General features: G+C 54.2%; 1 long non-coding RNA gene across 2 annotated transcripts; it reads right to left on the bottom strand.

Annotated features, from left to right (window-relative positions):
* Window positions 1-11,025: 11,025 nt before the first annotated feature.
* LOC113914978 lies at window positions 11,026-15,876 on the bottom strand. 2 transcript variants are annotated; one of them, XR_004819426.1, is made up of 3 exons: window positions 15,443-15,876; window positions 14,763-14,965; window positions 11,026-11,235 (listed from the first exon to the last, which is right to left on the bottom strand). It is a non-coding gene; the product is annotated as an uncharacterized LOC113914978 (long non-coding RNA). The 2 variants fall into 2 exon arrangements; XR_003517559.2 differs by lacking the exon at window positions 11,026-11,235 and adding an exon at window positions 14,043-14,544.
* Window positions 15,877-19,108: the final 3,232 nt, after the last annotated feature.

Here is a 19,108-nt window from a genome sequence, read left to right as displayed (position 1 = left end):
CTCCCACTAGTATCTAAGCTCCGTGAGTCACGGGTCCACATCCCTGGGGTGATTCAGAGCAGAGCTTTTTTACACAATAGTGTGCTCACGAGTCACCTGGGAATCTTGCTGACGTGGTCGATCCCTGCGCTCTGAGCAGCCAAGGGCCAGTGCTGGGGTTCTCAGCTCCATGGAATCGGAAGCCCCTGCGGGTGACACAGATGTGTGCTCACGTATGCACACCTCTCATCAAGAGCAGGGTTAAGGTCACCAGCCCCGGAGCCAGCGCTGCCTCGGTCAAAGGTTACCTCACTTGCTTGCACCTCTGTTTTTCCAGCTGTGGAATGGGGCAGATGGTAGTCCCTTCCTTGTAAGTCTGTTTGAAGACTGAGTTCATAGAGTTAGCTGTCTGTCACCGTCCAGGCCAGTTGTGCAGTGAGTGCTTGGGCATCAGGCAGAAGCTGTCAGCAGGAGGTGACAGGAGGCGGACCTGAACGAGGCGCCAGGCCAGGTGTGTCCTTCTGGGCCAGCTGGCTTCCGGGCTGACAAGGACTCCTGTCTACACTGACTCCCGAGCTCCATCAAGATTACAAGGCTGACCTGAGCATCAGGCTGCACCTGCTTCCCAGCGTTTGTGAAGGAACCGAGAGGCCCCGGATTGTCAGAGAGGACCCCTCCCGGAGGCTTGCTGCAGGGATGCTGGTTGGGGGTTGCCCAGGTAGTGGGGCAGGATGAGAGGCAGCTCTGTCACCAGGCTGATGGGCCACACTTCACTGTTTCATGCTCTTTCCCTGCCGGTCGTCCTGGGGCATGTGTCAGCCTATGTGCAAGGCCTTATTATTCCCATTTTACAGACAAGAAAACCAAGACTCCAGAGAGCTCCTGGGAGGCTCTGCAAACAAAGCTACCTATTCCTGGATAATGGAGGGGGGGGATTAGGAGGTTCTGACCCAGAAGAAGGAAGGTCTGGAGCCCCTACCCTAGGGGTCACCACCCTTTGCCCATTGATCCCTGCAGGCTCAGGGAGGCCCCTCGAACTCAGGGCTGCCTGGCTGCCTTGTAACTTACACGTGGCCACACGCCTGGCCCTGGAAACCAGCGGAGAGCCATGAACAGTCAGACTGAGACTCGCTGGCTTGGGCAGGAGGTGCCCCAGGCTGCCACAAGAGGTCAATGCCATGGACCCCACTGTCTGCCTGGTGAAGCCGGCAGACCCTTTCTCAGACATTTTTTTTTAAACTCATAAATTACAAGAGTTACAAAGAAGCCCCCAAATGATGCTATAGTAATATAGGGGCTTTGTTATTGACTCATTAAATAGCAAGATCCAGTGGCAGGTTTAATAGCTAGTGTGATTTCAAAGTAGCAATGAGTGCAAATGTTACTTTAAGATGCCTGCCATGCTAGAATGTGATCTGAAAATACCTGTGATTTCTCCTGGCAAAAAGTCACAGGTACCACTAATCACTGTGGTTTGTTGCCTAGACACGCTGGAAGGAAATGCTCAATTTCAAAGAATAAAGATGCAATTCTTTCCCCCCATTCAAAACCAGGGACCTCAGTCAAGAGCTCTGTTAAAAGGGAGGCTGGAGCCCATGGGTAGAGAACAGGGAGTGATGGCCCGGTGGAGCTGCGGCTTTGGGTGGAGGGAGCCAGAGCTTTGGCAAGGCCCTCTGCCCTCAACCGTCCCTTCTGTGCACCTGCCCGGCTGAGCACTGATCCTCGATTCCCATATTTCCTACTGCTTGATCGACTGTCTTCCTGCTATAGTCTTAGAGGCCTTTGAAAAAGTCCATCTGGAGAGAAAGGGCTCATGGGGAGAGTCTGCTCCTGAGTCCATTCCCAGAGTTCCTCTCTCCGGGATTTGCACAGGCTGCCTGGCCCCCACTGCCAAGGCCAGTGGCGCAGGGAAGGCCGGGTGGGCGGGGCAGAGAGAGCCAGCCACCTGCCACTGCAGGACTGACTGAGCCCATCCTTGCTGTTTACGGGGCTTTCCTGCTCATGATCTCATTTCATCTTCACTACCCTCCTGTCCGTGAGAACTGCCATCTCCACTTTGCAGGTGAAGCTCAGAGAAACGGAGCATTTGCCCAAGGTCACACAGCCAGGAAGTAGGAGTTGCTTCTGTGGATGCTGTCCTTTGCTTGGGATTTCTGCTGCTCAAAGAAGTAGAAAGCAGGTCTCCCGTCTCTACAGTTGTAGCTGGCTGGCTGGGAAGCTGGAGTTTGTATTTTGTATACGGCTTCTTTCATTCATCCACTTATTCGTTCATTCATTCATTCCTCCTTCTAAATGTCTGTCCATCTGTCTGACAAATTGGTACCAGGCCCTGTGTTAAGTAAGCCCAGGAAGTGCAGCAAGAGCAGATACCTCCTGGCCCCATGGAGCTCACGGTGTGGGGAGGGGAGCAGAAAGAGGAGACTCATCAAATAAGTGGAAATGTGAATATGGCCAAGGGCTCTGAGGCAGAGATGTGTGGCCGGGTGGGGGAGAATGTCTGCTGGGCTTTAGCAAAGGTCAGGGAGGGCCTTCCAGAGCTGAGATCCAAAGCATGAGCAGGAGGTGACAGGGCAAGAGAATGGGGGGGGGGGAGCTGGACCCACTGGGGGGCGGCTGTGCTGAGAAGGGGCTACAGTCAGGCTGGGATTGAGATCCTCGGGCAATCGCTAACCAGCTGTGCAAACATGATAAGCCCTTTATGCTCGGAGCCTTGATTTTTCTGAAAAATCAGGATTATAGTAAGAATACCCACTTCACAGGAATGTCATGAAGATTTATTGAGATTAAGTGAGTAAAGCTCTCAGCACGGTGCCCGGCCCCTGGCAAATGCTCTGACTCAGCACTTCAGCTGTTAATAAGTGTGGATGATGAGTAAATCAATCCATGAGAGCACTTATAAGAAGATCTGGCCACAGCATGAACTGAGGGGGTGTGTGGAAACGTCTATGGTTCACGTAGCAATGGTCCCACCTCAGTGGCATGTTAGGATCATCTGAGTGCCCTGAGCACACCTCACATTGATTAAATGATCATCAGATCCCTGAGGGTGCATCTGGTATCAGCAGCTTTTAAGCCTCTGCAGGGGAATCCAATGTCCAGCCGGGACCAAGAGCCACCGTCTTCGAGGGTGGTTTCACTAGTGGGGTGCAGTGGGGAAGGGTTCCTGGGGCACTTGGTGGTTGGGGCGCCCCCCAAGAATGGAGAAGATTTAGAAAAGACCAGGGAGGGAATTCCAGGCTGGGGAAGAGGCAGAACGAAATCTTGGAGATTGGGGTGGAGTCCAGAACTGGGGAAATGGGGGGCAATGAAGGAGGCCGGAGGCTGGGAGAGGCTCATGCAGCAGGGTGATTGCACAGAGCGGCAGTCAGCTGCTGAAGAGCCTTGAGGGTTAAGAGGGGCCTTTGGTCTGGTTGGACTGGGACGTTGCTTGCAAGTGGATGGGTTTGGAAAAACTCTCGTCTGCGGGGCTGCCTCTTTGAAAAGAGCCAGAAAGGCAAAGGAGTGTCATCTTATATGCCAATTCCTATTGATTGGAGTAGCTGTTTAGGGATTCTGTATTGAGAAGGATTCAGAGCCTGAATCTGAGTGTGGTAAGTGATTGACAATGGTAGCCTGTGTGAGGGGGAGGCCTGGGATGGCAGCACCTGTGCGAGGTACTTCCCATCCTGGCTGGGTGCGGCGGGGGCGGGGGGGGGGGGCGCTGCTACAGCTGGGCAGCGAGGGTAGAAAGTAGGGATTGGTCTTTACTTTTCTTCTGTGCCGGTTTCCCTGAAATTGTTTCAAGAAAGAGGACCTTCCCTCCATGTAGGTGATTAAGAAGCCAGCCAGGAAATGGAGCTCAGTCTGTACTGGATAAAATACAAGCCAGGAAAAAGTAGGTCAAGAAAAATGGATAGGTGGGCTTAGAGATTCTTAAGATCCCTTCAAGTTCTGATACTCAGTGGAGAAGAACTCCCCAAAATGCCTTTGACAGATAGTGAGAGTCTTGTCACTGGAGGTATTCAAGGAAAGAAAAGCTAGAAGACCGGTGAACTGGACAGCAGAGAGACTCACATCTCAAACAGGGCTGGTTGAGAGTACCACTTCGGGGTTCTTAACATGGTGCTTCTGTGATATGGCACAGCTGATGGTGAGGTTGGGGGCGCTATAAAATGACTCGTCCCTGAAGGCCCGAGCGAGGACTGCATAGAGCTGGGTCTGTGCCTCGGAGGTCCAGAGACCAGAAATTAGGACCCAGAGGAAGAGCGGTGAGAGAGAAGGAGAGCTCAGGGAGCCCACAGCCTAGGGAATGTTGATGGCACATTGGGTTCACCCACCTGTCCCAGGCAGATGACCCAACATCCATGAATGACCCAGTGGCTTCCGAATGCCTTCCTCCACACCAGCTTTTGCCTTGGAGCTATGTGGGGCCGGGCTGCTCTCCCAGGATTCTCTGCCTTGGAGGAGAGACTTGTAGACATATGTTCCTGTCTGCTGTTCCAACAAACCTGTCCTAGGACAGCCCGCTCTGCTCTGCCTGGTTGTGTTTGTGGGGCTGGTGGGGGAACAGGAAGGCAGGAAGGGCAGTGCTGTCTTTGGGCTCTGTTGGGGTCACGATGACCTTCTAGGTCCTTTCTGCTATGGATTTGGGGAAGCCGAGGCTACAGGACAAGCATTGCCCACTCGGTGCCATGTGCACCCTTCGAACCACGAGCTCAGCCCTGTAGCCCCGTGATGTCCCCTCTGTTCCGTACTCCCCGGGACCGTAGAGAGCAGTGGTGAAGAGGCAGCGTGGATACAGAGCCACCTTCTAGACAAAACCGGGCTGCGCACAGCGTGCTAGCCTCTCATTCGGGTAAAGCAGACACTTTAAATACATGTATGTGGATGTACAGACTATCTCTGGAAGGGTATTCACGAAGGAAATATCTGTGCGGGATCCTTCCTGGCAGGGATCTGGGCGGGGAGGGAGATGGGGTTTTCATTACTTAACTTTTTGACTCTTTTGAATTTTGTCCCATGCATGAGTTGACTCTTTAAAATTAAATACGTTAAGCACCGTTCTGCACAGACTCCCCGGGTTCAAATGTTAGTCTCGAGCACATTACTTAGCCTCTCTGTGCCTCAGTTTCCTCTTCTGTAAAAGCAGGGAGGTTGCCAGCACCTGGCTCAGGTTGTGAGAAGAGCTGAGCCAAGGTAGTGCAGTGATTATCACAGTGCATGGCATGCAGGAAGCCCTCGACGGCTCTGAGATGCTTGGACAATGTTTCTGATGGGGAAACTGAGTCTCAGAAAGGTTAAGTAGCCTGGCTGTCGGGAGCCTGTTCTGTATGTGAGGACAAATGACATGCTGTCCCTTCGTGTGTTGGAGGGGGTGTGTGTAGCCGGGGGAGGGGGGAGGGGACTCACACACATGAAGACAGCTGTACGCCCGCCCAGTAAGGGCTGTGACAGAGACGGGAACGAAGGGCTATGCGGATGCAGAGAAGGGGAGGCCACCAAGGGAAACACGAGAGGGGCACGGCAGACTTGCTTGTTGGCAGGTGTTTGTCGAGGGGAGGCAGGTGCGCTCGGTAGAAGGCTCGGTAGAAGGCACAGCAGATGCAAAGGCTCATCTTTGCATCAAAATCCCTAAAGTCCGGAGGATGAAGGGAAAGCCCAGGAGATGAGGTGGAAGTTGGAAGTTGGAATAGAAAGGGAACTGAGGGCACAGAGGAACTAGCCTGGGGGTGGGGTGGAGGAGGCAAGCAGGAGGGGAGCAGAGCACGAGGTCCCTGGAGAGGAGCTGAGCCAGGGCAGAAGGACAAGAACATCTTTCCTCTGTCTCCGTGTCCCACCCCCGAGGGATGAGCAGGTGCTCCCCTTTGCACACACACAAGGCTCATGCACACAGGTGCACACTCAGCCTTCATATGTATCTCGCCTGGGGTTTGAGAGACAGTCGCAATTTGGCACTGATTTTATTGAAGCAAATTCAAGGACATCATCAACACACGGGGAGATGAAGCAGGAAGGGGACACTCAGAGACCAATGTCACCTCCTCAGCAGGGCCATCCCTGGCCCCCCTCTGTGAAACCTCAGCACCCTCTTCCGGCACCCCATGCTGATCGATGGCCTATAATGGCATCTATCATCATCTGATCTTCCGAGAATTTACTTATTTGTTTATTATCTGTCTCAATCCTCCAAAACGAACCTCTGTGAAGGTGTGGGGTTTGTTTTGTTCTCTGGTTTATCCCCAGTACCTAGACCTGTGCCTTGTACACAATAGGTGCTCAAATAAGGACACTCACCATTTTGGGGGGCAATTACCACATGCTAAACATTTCCCTTGCAGAATTTGTTTTATAAATTTTCACAATCCCAGCCTGCCAGGTGGGCGTTTTTATTTTTTTATCTGTTTTTAAAGTTTTATTTATTTTTTTGAGACAGAGAGAGAGAGAGAGAGAGAATGAGGCATGGGGAGCAGTAGAGGGAGAGGGAGAAGCAGACTCCCCGCTGGACAAGGAGCCTGATGCAGGGCTCGATCCCAGGACCCTGAGATCACAATCCGAGCCAAAGGCAGATGCTTAACCGACTGAGCCACCCAGGCACCGCCAGGTGGGCATTCTTATTCCCATTTTACAGAGGAGGAAACTGAGAGTTGAGAGCGATCCAGTAAGTCGTCAAGATTTGAATCCAGTTCCTTGGGTGCATTTTCACGCTGCTCGGAAGCTGGGGCAGAAGTGTTCATACCCCTGAACGGGCCAGTTTCCTTCACCCCACCCAACCTGGGCTCAAAAGCCTGCGGCTTGCCACCCTGCAGGCCTGCAAGGGTGACTCGCCTCCACGAGGGGACCCCTTTTTCTTGGCAGCGGCCCCCTCCCATAACAGCTGGAGGCAGCAACCCCCTGCGTCGCCACACGGGCTCTAGAGCCGGGGCTTGGGGCTGGGATACCTAAGCCCCACTTTCTGCTCAAGTGGGAAAATGGGTCGTGAGAGGAATGTAAAATAATCCATCACCGTTTTTGACACTTATGGGTTGTATGAGTCAGGATCCCACAGGAAATACAGGGCACACGCAACGGTTTGACTGAAGAGAATTTAATGCAAAGTGTATTTACAGAGGCATCGGTTTCCTATGGCTGCAGGAACAAAGTCTCACAAATGTTTGTGGCTTAAAACAACACAAATGTACTCTCTGGTTCTGGAGGTAGGAAGTCCAAAATGCTGGTTACCTCCGGAGGCCCCACGGGGCAGGGATCCATTCCTTGACTCGTCCAGCTTCTAGAGGCTTTCCTTGGCTGCTGGCTAAACCATTCCAACCTGTTTGCATCATCATATATCACCTTGGCCCTCCCAATTCCCTCTTACGGGGACCCTAACGATACATTATTGGGCCCACCCGGATAGTCCAGAACAATCTCCACATCTCAAGATCCTTAATTTAGTCACCTCTGCAAAGTCTCTTGTGCCATTTCAGATAACATATTCACAGGGCCCAGGGATTGGGGTATGGACATCTTGGGGGCCATTATCCAGCCTACCACCTGTGGAAGCAGATGGAGGGTGGCCAGGGATTAGCATCAGCCGGGATCTATTACCACTCCCAGACCCGAAGCTGAAGCCCAACCAGAGGCCAGAGGAGTGGAGCAGAGCAGGGGAGGGACGGGGAGAGCCAGAAAATCAGCAGCACGGTACTGAGTTCATTGCATTAGCTATGACTGCCACTGCATTTGAGGCCTGGTCTCCCGAAGAGGGTCCAGGGCCCCGGGGCTGCCTGCCTCTGTCCCTGGAAAAGCAGAATGAACCCTCCCATGCCATCCCCGCGCAGTGGGACCACAGTCCCTTCCGCTCAAACCACGCAGTCAGGATTTGGGGCAAAAAAGCTGCCAGGGGAATTTCAAAGCCAAAGAGCCAGCTGGCTTTTCAAAGCCCTCTCTCTAACAAAGAACCGGAGAGGAGGTAGGAAGACAAAGGCGCTGGCCAGCAGGAGGCCGGCTAAGCAGCTGCCAGGACAGCCCCCAGAAAGGTGAGCTGCAGGAGGAGGCAACTGGAGGGCAACTGGAGCCGCACAGACGGGTCTGATCTTCCACAGAAGCCCCCTCCCCCACCATCACCACCACTGGCCCTTAAACAAACCGCTCCAGCTCGCTGGAGGCTAAGCGGTGAGGAGCCGGGAGCCCAGCACTGGCAATGTAGAGCCTAGGATCCGTTCCGTCACTGACTCACTGTGTGACCTTGAGCATGATAGTCATCCCTCTGCACCATAGTTTCTGCATCTATAAAATGGGGATAATGGGACCCAGTGCCTAAGGTCAGGTTCTCTAGAAGCAGAGCCTGAGACAAGGATTCTTGCGTGCATGTGATTCATTCGAGGGAATCTGGAGAGGAGGAAAGGACACAAAATAGGTGGGGCAAAAGACAGGCAAGGCTGTGAGTGAGGACCTCAGCGCTGTTCCTCTTGAGAACAAGCCAACAAAAAGGTAGCTTTTGTCCCCATCTTGGGGGAGGCACATGTCCCATTCTTTCCCTGCTCCAGTAGACTGACTAATGACCCCCAAAAGACGTCCACATCTTCATCCCCGGAACCTACTAATACGTTACCTTCTAGGTGAAAGGGGACTTGCAGGAAGTCTTTTGAGATGGGATATCATTCTGGGTTATCTGAGTGGGCCCCCTGTTATCACAGGGTCCTTACAAGGGGAGACAAGGTCAGAGTCAGTAGGTGAGGGGGGTGATGAGGGGAGCAAGAGGTTGGAGTGATGTGAGGAAGAGGCCAGCAGCCAGGGAATGCAGGTGCCTCTAGAAGGTGGAAGAAGCAGGGAGATGGATTCTCCAAAGGTCACCAGAAGGAACTCAGCCCAACAACGCCTTGATTTTCAACTTCTGACCTCCAGAACTGTTCAGAGAATCCATTCGTGTGGTTTCGAGCCACCAAGTGAGTGGTACATTGTTAAGAGCATCAACAGGAATCCAATATGTGGGGCGCCTGGGTGGCTCAGTTGGTTGAACATCTGCCTTTGGCTCAGGTCATGATCCCAGGGTCCTGGGATTGAGCCCCAAATTGGGCTCCCAGCTCAGTGGGGAGCCTGCTTCTCCCTCTCCCTCTGCCACTCCCCCTGCTGGTGCTCTCTCTCTCTCTCTCTCCACACACCCCCCAGATAAATAAATAAAATCTTAAAAAAAAAAGGAGTCCAATATGCCTGCGGACACGGGGTAGCCACACAACCTGTCCCAGGTTCAGGGGCCCGGGCTCTGTGGCACAAGCAATCACTGCTCCTGATCAGTAAGCACCTTCTGTGTGTCACGCAGGTGACCCTAATCCCTTGGATCCTCTCGCCAATTCTGAGTGCCCTGGGGGTGGCCCCAGCTTCTCTGTGCTTTGGCCTCCAATAGGTCTCAATAGCTCTCAGGCCTGGAGCCACTTTGACCTCTGGTACAGAGAGCCAGAGGCCAGAGTGACCTTCAGCTAGTGACTGATGACCTTGCCTTGTGTCTGACCAACTCTAAGCAGCAATCCACACTGGAGAGCCCCCAGGCATTGCATTCTGGCTAGGCTCCTCCCCTGCCCTGCCCTGCCCTCCCCCAACTCCTTCTGGTTCCCCGGGGAGCATGTCCTTAATGGCACAGGAACCCTAGTCTCAGGCTCTGCTTCTGGGGTAGGGGGCAACCTGAGAACCTTCTCTATCTGGTCCCCACAATTAAGCCCCGAGGCAGGGAGTTTGCTGATTCTCATTTTGCAAAGAAACTGAGACTCTGACTGGCTCACAGCTGTAAGGGGTTAAGCTGGAATCTGGATCCAGACACAAGGGATGGTGCATTTAATCCCCAGATTCCATACTAGACAGTCCCCTGGGCTCCTTCTCCAGCCCTTGGGGATAATCACTGCATTTCCTGGGGGCAGGAAGTGGTTGGAGCAATGAGCTGGGCTCTGTCGGAGATAATCCTCCTGGACCCCTGCCCATCTCACACTTCTGGCCCGGCCGAAGTCCCCACAATGGGATAGTGGGTGCGGGGAGGCCTGGGGAAGCTGCTGGACCCTGAAATGTGGATGTCAAAGCCATGGCTCCCTGAGGCCATCCATTGTTAAAAATCACACAGGCGGGGCGCCTGGGTGGCTCAGTCATTGGGCGTCTGCCTCCGGCTCAGGTCATGATCCCAGGGTCCTGGGGTCGAGCCCCGCATCGGGCTCCCTTCTCCGCGGGGAGTCTGCTTCTCCCTCTCCCACTCCCCCTGCTTGTGTTCCCTCTCTTGTGGTCTCTGTGTCAAATAAATAAATAAAAAATCCTAAAAACATTTAAAAAAAAAATCACACAGGCTTCGTATTGATTCTTGAGTCAAATCCTGGCAAATGACTTATCCCTTCTTTCCCCTCTGTGAGACCAGGATAGTAACTCTGTGGCCAGGATGGAAGATATAACAGATGGGAACTTGGCGAGGACAGAGCTTGGCCCAGAGGGAGCTCGTTCCTGCTCCGTTAATCTGAGCCTCAGTTTCTTCATTTGTGAAATGGGAATAATCATACCGCAGTGCAGTATGAACTCTGGGGTCCCAATCCTAAGCGACCTGGGACTAGTCACTTAACCGCTCTGTGCCCCCTGTCCCTCCTCTGGTTAGTTAAGGGCTGTGTGAGGGAATACAGATGAACGGAGCCCTGCACACAGTGCCGTCGGTAGCTCGTATGGGAAGGGCTTGGCCAGCGCCTAGTACCTCCTAAGCGCTCACTAAACAATGGATGTTTTGTTCTTGGAGTTCTCTGGCCCCCATAGTGAGGAAGGTCACCTCCACACACCTCCACAGCCCTATGGCTTCAGCCTCCAAGGCACAGGCCCAGCGGGCTGGTTGCTGCGCTCTCAGGTGGGTTGGATGGAGTTGACCTTGTAAAGAGCACAGGCCCTGTGTGCCCCCCCGCCCCATGTTTCGGGGCCTGTTCAGGCCTCCAGCTCTCACCCCAAACACACCCCTTCCATCCTTTCCCTCCCCACCTAAGGGCCCATCCTTCACCCACCTTGTTCCCCGCCCGCATCAGCAAATTGGTGATGACTCACGATAGAGCTGGGGCCGACGCTGCGTGGGTGATACCATCCTTCTCAGAGGCATTTACCTTCCCACAGCTCCCGAGAGCACGGGGCCTGCCATCTTGGAATGCTTGCCAACCCCTGGGACCCTTCTTCTCCCCAGGGAACAGTCTGACATGGCAACCCATTCCAGGTGGCAAGATGTTCCCCCAAGATGTCCTGCAAAGACGTCTCCGGCTAGCAGGGCTCTGTGTGTTGGCGTCGGTGCGTTCCTGCCTAAATGGGAAAAAGCAGCTTCCAGTATTCTGTCTGATGCCTCCTATAATGAGAACAGCAGCTGTGGGGGCTTTTACCTTTCTTTTTCTGGACTAAACAGGCCTGGACTGCAGGCTTCCTTTGCCTCCCTCCCTGATGCTCAAACGCCCAGGACAGACAGAGCAGCCTGGAGTGGGACCGACTGCCAAGGTCAGGGGGCTCCTTCGGCCCTCTGGCCTCTGAGCAGCCAGCCTGGGCTTAGCCTCCCTCCCATCAGGTAATCCAGGGGCCAGGCCAGAAGCCCCTCACAGCTTCGTGTGCGCACAGGAACTCAGCCAGGCTCTGGGCCAACCGATGCGGGGCTAGAGGCCAATCCACAGTCCATTTTCAAAACTGCAACCGGGAGGGTGAGGATTTGGGTCTGCACCCTAACCACCTCCTTTGTTAAATAAAACCAACCTAGAAAACAGAGTGCAAACCTCCAAACCACCGGCCTGGAGCTCAGCCAAGCCTGGGTAGAGTTCAAGCAACGTTAATGGTATTGGCAAGTCCTGGCTCTGGGCTGAGCCTGGCCTTGGGGACGAAGCCACACCCCCCAACCCTGGGACCGTCACAGCCCCGTGGGGAAGAGAGACTGAAGGGACTCCAGTTCCCTGGGGGGAGGGCGGGGCAAGGTGCTGTGCCAGGGTGGACCTGGCTCCCAGGTACAAACACATGGTGAAGTTTTGCTGATGGCGCCGAAGCCTGGTGCTGAGAGCCACGCAGCCCACAGCACACCCCCTTCCCCTTTGGGACCCCCTCTGACCTTGTCACTTTTGACAGCTCCTCTCCAAATACGCAGGGTCCTATCTTTCCTCTCCACCTCCTGGAAGCAGCCCCCAGCCTCACTGGCTGCAGTGTCCTCTCTCCTAGATCCTGCCCCCCAACACCCCTGCACCCCACACCCTCCTTGTATCACCTTCTGTTACCTGAATGTCCCTGCTGCACCCCCACCACCATCCCTCCCCCCCAACCTAGAGACCCAGCTAGGTACTTTCCGAAAGGGTCATCATTCCCCTGAGGACAGATTACCCAGTCACATTTCAAATTAAAAGCAGCTCAGCTTTATCAAGGGCTAAGCCAATCCTGAAGTGTTTAAGCTCAAACGCAAGGCTTCCAAGGCACTACCCGCTAATGAGATTAAATGAGATAATGTGTGCGGAGCTGGGTGCACTTTGGGATCCAGCCCTCAGACCACCATGGGGAGTCTTTGCTCTCCTTTGGTGTCAGGCACTTTAGAGGGAAAGTTTGCAGAGCTTAGCCACCTGTGTGATGCTGGGGCATGGAAGGGGCTCCAGGAATGGGGTGAGCAGCAACCTTCAGGCACGAGTGGGTAAAGGGGGGTGTGTATGAGAGTATGCGTGCATGTGACTGGGAGGCGAGAACAGAGAGGTGTGTTGTGGGGTCTCACCACGTCCCACCGGATCTCCTCTCTCCCCTGGGGTCTCACTCAGCTGCTCGGTCTTGCTGCCACCGCCATGCTGGCCTCAGGAGGTCACTGTGGTCAACACAATCCCTTCTGGCTTGGCCTGAGCCCCTTGCCCTGAGTTCCCCCCAGCTGAGCAGAGACTGGTTGTCATTTCCAAAATGATGTTGCAGGCAAAACAAGGTAAACACCCAATTATATGTATGCTGGCTGTATGGCCTATATTTCTTAAGGCCAGATTTCCCATTCCAAGAGACTCCAAGGGAACAGCAAAGACATTTTTGAATCTCTGATTTGCGACTTAGGATAGCCACACAGACACGTCAAGTGCCCATCTGGACACACAGGGATTGTTCTGGACACTCTCTGCTGACTAAGTGCCAACTGCGGTCCCCCATCGAGCTGGGGGAAGGGGACTTCCTCATCTCCTCTTTCCTGCCCTGTTCAGGCACTGTGCCGGGGGGCTTCGCATTGTTAACATACCCATTCCGAGTAATGACTTTGTGAACACAGGGCCCAGAAAGGTCAAGTTCCCAGTCTAAGGTCACAGAGTTAGAAAAAATAGCTTCAGTTATGGAACATCCTCTGTGCTGGGTGAAAAACCAATCCATATAGTGTATGGAATATCACTGGACCCTCCCAAAGGACTAGTAAAAGCTTAGGTGCTAATAGCTAATCATATTGTGCCCCTTTTACAGATGAAGAAACGGATGCTCAGAGAAGGGAAGTGATTAGTCTGCTGGGACCCTCCTAACTTTCTGAGGGCTTTGCCCTGGTGACTATGGTAAATGTAAGGATTTTCAAGCGCTCAAGCTCAATCGGGGCAAGAAGCAGGGGGCTTTGGGGCCCACCTCTGCCCGTGTCCCCATCAGGCTGGGGTTCCATCTCTTGGACTCAGCTGGGGCAGGAATTTTGCATCCTGGGGTTCTGCTGAGCCTCTGCCAGATCCCCTCCCCCTTCCTCCTCCACCAGCCCCTGAGTCCCCCTTGCCCAGCACATGACTAGCCCCAGACGAGTTCCTGGGTCACCTCCTGGGATTCAGGGCAGCGCTCCCTCCTGGTGCTGAGTCCCCATGGACCTTACTTTTTCTAGCACCCAGCAGGACCTCAATTGTCCTCTCCAGCAGGGTGGGCTGGCGGGCTTCAGGGGCCAAGACCCTCAGGCTTTAATCCTGTGTGACTTCAGGTGCATTAACTCACCTCTCTGAGCCTGTTTACCTCTTAAGATGCAACTGATGGTAGGACTCTACCCAGAGATGACGCAAAGCTTTCTTTACCCCTCACCTCCTTTTCTTTTTCTCGTTTTTCCCGTTCAGTGAGCACTATTTATATAGCACTTACTCTCTGCCAGGCACGGTTGTAAGCACTTTTATTCCTAATTGAATCCTCATAACAATCCTGTGAAGGAGGCACTATTAGTCTCTTATTTTACAGATGACAACTCTGAGACACAGAAAGGTTACAGAACCTGGCCAAGGTCACACAGCTTTAAAAAATACAACCACCTTGAGATGTAATTGCCATCTAACATTTTTTGACATACAGCTTTTAAGACGCAGAGGCAGGAATCAGACCCAGGCAGGCGGGCCCCAGAATTCACGTTTTTAACTTCCTCCTCTACACCGAGATAAGGAGTATAAAGCATTCTGGTGTAAGATGCAACCAAAAGGAAATGCCTCATAAGCAGTTGCTGTAGTTACCATGTGTCTTCAAAGCAGGTCATCTTACTTCTGTGAGTCTCCATGTTTTTCATCCCTACAGTGGGACCCGTGATACCTCCCTGACAGATTTCAATAGAATGATGGGTGTGAAGTGCTCATCACAGATCCGCACACAGATCAAGCCATGGGCTCTCGGTGGTGCTCTCTGGAAGGCACAGGTAGAGAGGGCTGAGCCCTGACTTTAGTTAGGCACATCCACTGAGCCAGCGAGAACAGGTGTAGAAAAGACCCCAGCCTTGGGGGGCCCAAGTGAAGCAAGAGATGACACAGCAGATGTGCAAGAGTATAGGACCTCTGGGGGTCCAGGCTGGGGGAGGGGGAGTGGGGGGGGGGGCGTCAGGAAGAAGGCTTGTGAACACTTACGGGGCCGGCTAGTCTTCACAACAACCCTGAGCAAACAAGAGTCTCAGGGAGGAGACGCGACAAGGCCAGAGTTCAAGAAAGGGGTGACAATGGGCTTTGCGATCCAGGACAGGTCTGTGGTTCCTCTCCCCTCCGGACTGGCCTTCGGCGGGATGATGGGCCTCAGCTACAGGGCCACGGTCCGAGTAAGGAGCGACTGTTTCCTACAAAGGTCCAGCAGAAGGCAGGTGAGAGTCCCTCCTGAACAAGGGTCCTAAATAAGCAGGGGCTCCTGTGGGGCACGGGGCTGAGGAAGGCTCAGGGACTTGGCTTAGGACAGGGACAGACGAGAGAGTGAATCAGGAGCAGGGGTGGCCCAGGCCTGGGGGCAGGAGGGGGCAGGGTCCTGCCCGGGGTTGGGGCAGGGGATCCCCGCTGGAATCCAGAGAAGGGCCGAGAGCACACCCCTGCCTCTTCCCATCCCCCCCCCAGAAGACTTTCCACACGCACAGGTCTCAGAGCCACGTGCCCTGGGACCCATGGCTAGAGGGTGACAGGAGCCCTTTCCAGGGAGGCTGTCCATTGTTCTCAGAGGCAGGAAAGCCACTTCCTATGGGCCCAACCATCCCTTTGAAGAACCAGGCCATGCCCAGCGGCCTCTGTCCTCACTTTAAACCAGAGGAGGGCTACAATGGACTCACCCAGAGCCGTGACCCCAAGAGGCAGATTCCTTTTTTTTCTGGAGAGCTCCTTCACAGCGCCTCCATTTCCCGTCGTGACGATGACGGCCCAGCCTGAGTCCAGTGGCCCCAGAGTGAGGTCACCACAGTGAGGTCTGACCTCAGTGTTGCCATGGGGACGCTCAGGATGCCACCGCCACCTGCCGAGCCGCACCTTTCTTCCAGAAGGAGTGGGAGGGGCAGCGACTGATGTGGAGACTATGTGTCACCCTGCTCCTGGCCCACCAGGCTTGTTTCCCCCCAAACATAAATGGTCACAGTGGGGTGGGCCAGGGAACGCTTGTGGGGCCTGCTGGCTCCATTGTGTGTGTGTCTGTGTGTTTGGGATGCAGGGAGAGGAAGTTATGAGCCCTCCCGGGGTGCCTCATTTTCTTCTCTCCCTGCGCTGGGCTGGGATGCTGCTCATTGTGCTCCTCATGGACCCAGACTGCCATTCACAGCAACCTGGTCTCCGTAGCAACCAGCTGTGACATCACAAGGAACCTACAGACCCTGTAGCCCGGGCAGAGGAAGTGTGAATGCATCCCGCGGGGCCCAAAAGCTCCCGCTTCCCCTCCTGAGGCCCCTCCTGTGATAGGGAAGTGGGTGTAGAAACCCCAAATGGGAGAGGGTCTCTCCTCAGAAATAGCAGGTTTTTCTGTGAGATGCAAACCGAGGCTTCTCTGGAGGTTTGTGTGGAGTCTAAATGAAGTCTCCTTCCCCCCACTTCCTCCCCCCTCTCTCTCTCATCCCTTCAAAATTACATCTCCATTTCCTCAACCGGAAAATGGGGATAATAGAAGTCACTCTTCGTTGAGCGATTATTATGTGCCAGGCACTGTGGATTTTCTCATCTGCCTCATGACAACCCCATAAAGTATTTTCCTTTTAGAACTCTTCCTTTTATAAGTGGAGGAGAATGAAGCACAGCAAGAGGATTTGAACCCAGACAGTCTGGCTCGAGAGTGTATTCACAGCCTCCCAGCCGCTCAGCGCCACCTCTATTTCCAGCCACGCTGTGGCAAACGGTTCCATGCGGGCTTCAACTCACTTTGCACTGCCAGCATCTCGCCTCATGTGAGCACAAAGCCTTTTTCTTTTTTTTGCCCTGGGGCTTGTGCAGTGCCCAACCTGGACTGCTGGCAGGAGTGTGCTCAGCCTGAGGACATGCTGAAGGGGGCTGTTAGCTTCCACTGGGCCACTCTCCACCAGTGCGGCACGGGAGCTGATGGATGGGTGCTTCTGTCAGTCTGTCATCTGGCTGACAAGCCCGAGAGGCTTTTCTGCTTTCCTTTTCTCACTTAATGTCGGTCCCCTGTTTCTGCTCCCTGGGATCACCTCCAAAATAAACTCCCTGCACACAGGTCCTTGCATCGGGTTCTGCTGAGGAGGGAACCCCAGGCCAAGACTGTCGGCACTATAGTAGCGCCATGAGCAACACCACAGGGCAGCATTCTGGCCCTGGAATCCATGGTGAGATGCAGTGAGGCCCCCGCTGCAGTGGGGTGGGAGATGGGGACAAGCTTGGGCATATGAGTATCACATTTATTGAGACTGTCTCTCCTGTAGTGGGCTGGCACGAGGTACGGGTAGACGGTGAAGGGTGGGGTTCTGGGTAAGCTCTAGCATCTAAATGACATGGGGGCAGTGGTAATAAGGATGGTGGGGTTGGCCGGCTTCTGTTAACTGTTTTGGCAGCCTTAAAGAAAGAAAATATCACACTCGGTCGCCTGGGTGGCTCAGGCGATTAAGTGTCTGCCTTCGGCTCAGGTCATGATCCCGGAGTGTCAGGATTGAGTCCCACATCGGGCTCCCTGCTCAATGGGGAGCCTGCTGCTCCCTCTGCCCTTTACCCTGCTTGTACTCTCTCTCGCTTTCTCTCTCTCTCTCATAAATAAATAAAATCTTAAAAAGAAAAAAGAAAAGAAAATATCACACTCAGTCAGTCTGATGTCAACTCAGGGCAGGCCACAAAGACCCAAATCCAACGTTGCACTGTTTAAAGACACTCCCTCCTCCTGCAGCCAAAGGGGACCCTGTGCTGAAAATCAGGCTCGGGATGGAGCTAAAGGGGTGACCCGGCTGCAAAGGGGCCGGAGGCACAGCCCAGACAGACCTAAGCAAGGTCAGGGCCCTGCTGGGCAAAGTGTGGGACCCGGACACCTGAGCTGGGGACATTTGGGTGGATGAATCTGAGGACCCTGGAGGCCCAGACCCCTCTGAAACTTGGACATGGGACTCCCAAAACTCAGCAAAGCACTCGTTGGCAAGGGGCTGAGTCTGGGCTGCCTCCAGGAAAGGCCAGCATGTTCCTCCCCTAGCCTGTCCCCTGGTCAGGGCCTGACTGAGAACCCCCAGCCACTGATGGGTAGTGTGCATTCTCGAGAAGACACCAGGTCCATGGCTTGCCTCACATCAAAGGAACATGGGACTACTCAAATCTTGAGCGGAAAGACAAGCTGGTCAAGTGGGGACTGCCCTCGGCTTCGGCTCGGCTGGCCCTGGGTTCTAATCACGCTCGGGGCCCAGGCAGAACGCCGCCCTGTCCATACCATCAATTGTTGGGACACCTAGGGGAAGCTCAGGGATCCAGAACGCACTATCAGTGACTGAGTAGGCATTTCTGCCGGGCGCTGCTGATAGGAGACTACAGCCCTAAAACAGTCCTGTCTCTCTCTCTTCAAAGCACAGTCCAGTGGGAAAGACAGACATTCGGAAACCAACCACTACCAGTCATGAGGGCTTTTTGAGATTTCCCTAAATGCTAGGCTTTGTGCTGAGCTCTTCCGATACCCAGTATGATAAGATCTGTCAAACATCCCAGTGAGGAGCAGTGGCACTCCCATTGTAAAAACGGAAACGGGGGTGGGGGGCGGGGCTGAGATTTGCACCAGGCCTTACCTTACTCGGAAGCAGGTTCTCCACCCTCCTACATGGCCTACGTGGAGCGAGACAGCCTGAGCAGAAGACCCATTCGGCCTGATGTGGGGATCCAAGAAAGCTTCTTAGACTGGTGCCGAGGACGTCAGCACATCCAAAAAGCAGAATCGATGTCAACCGTGGTTAGGTCATTAGTCAGCATTGATTGTGAGGGCTCCCGTTTTCGGAAATGACTCAAGACACCCGGTATCAAAGCCAGCATGAACTCTAGCCACTGCCCTATCCTCAGACAGTTAGGGAGCAGCCCCTGGACCCGGCAGCTCCCTGGGTTCCAGAGCCTCAGCTCTGGCCCCAGGATCTGGGGAGTCCTGCCACTCCTGGCTCAGCTTTTCCTCTCTCAAAGCCTTTTTGATGAAGGAGGTCTGGATGATGGGGATCCCCATTGAGGTGTTTTCTGGCCTGGAGGGAGGTGGGGCCGAACGGTTGGGCTCCAGAGGTTTGCATCGGAGAAACCCACTCAGGTTGGGTTCGGCGAAAAACGGGGACTTATTTATGAGGCCCCAGCGGTGTCTTCCGGATTGCTCACCCCGGGCTGGCAGGAAAGGCCAGGTCTGGGGAGACGAGAGCTGAGGCTGGGTGCCACTGGGCCTGGCTCTCTCTCCTCATCTAGGCTCCTTTCTGTCAGCTGGTTCCATTCTGCTCTCTCTTTGCCAAGCAGGGCCTTCCATTCTTCAGAGGCCGTGGCTGCCCGGAGCGACTGGGCCCACC

The sequence above is a fragment of the Zalophus californianus genome, chromosome 11, assembly GCF_009762305.2.
Source record: "Zalophus californianus isolate mZalCal1 chromosome 11, mZalCal1.pri.v2, whole genome shotgun sequence".
NCBI lineage: Eukaryota > Metazoa > Chordata > Mammalia > Carnivora > Otariidae > Zalophus > Zalophus californianus.
Note: the sequence above shows the minus strand (reverse complement) of the source record. Positions and strands in the feature narration are given on the sequence as shown.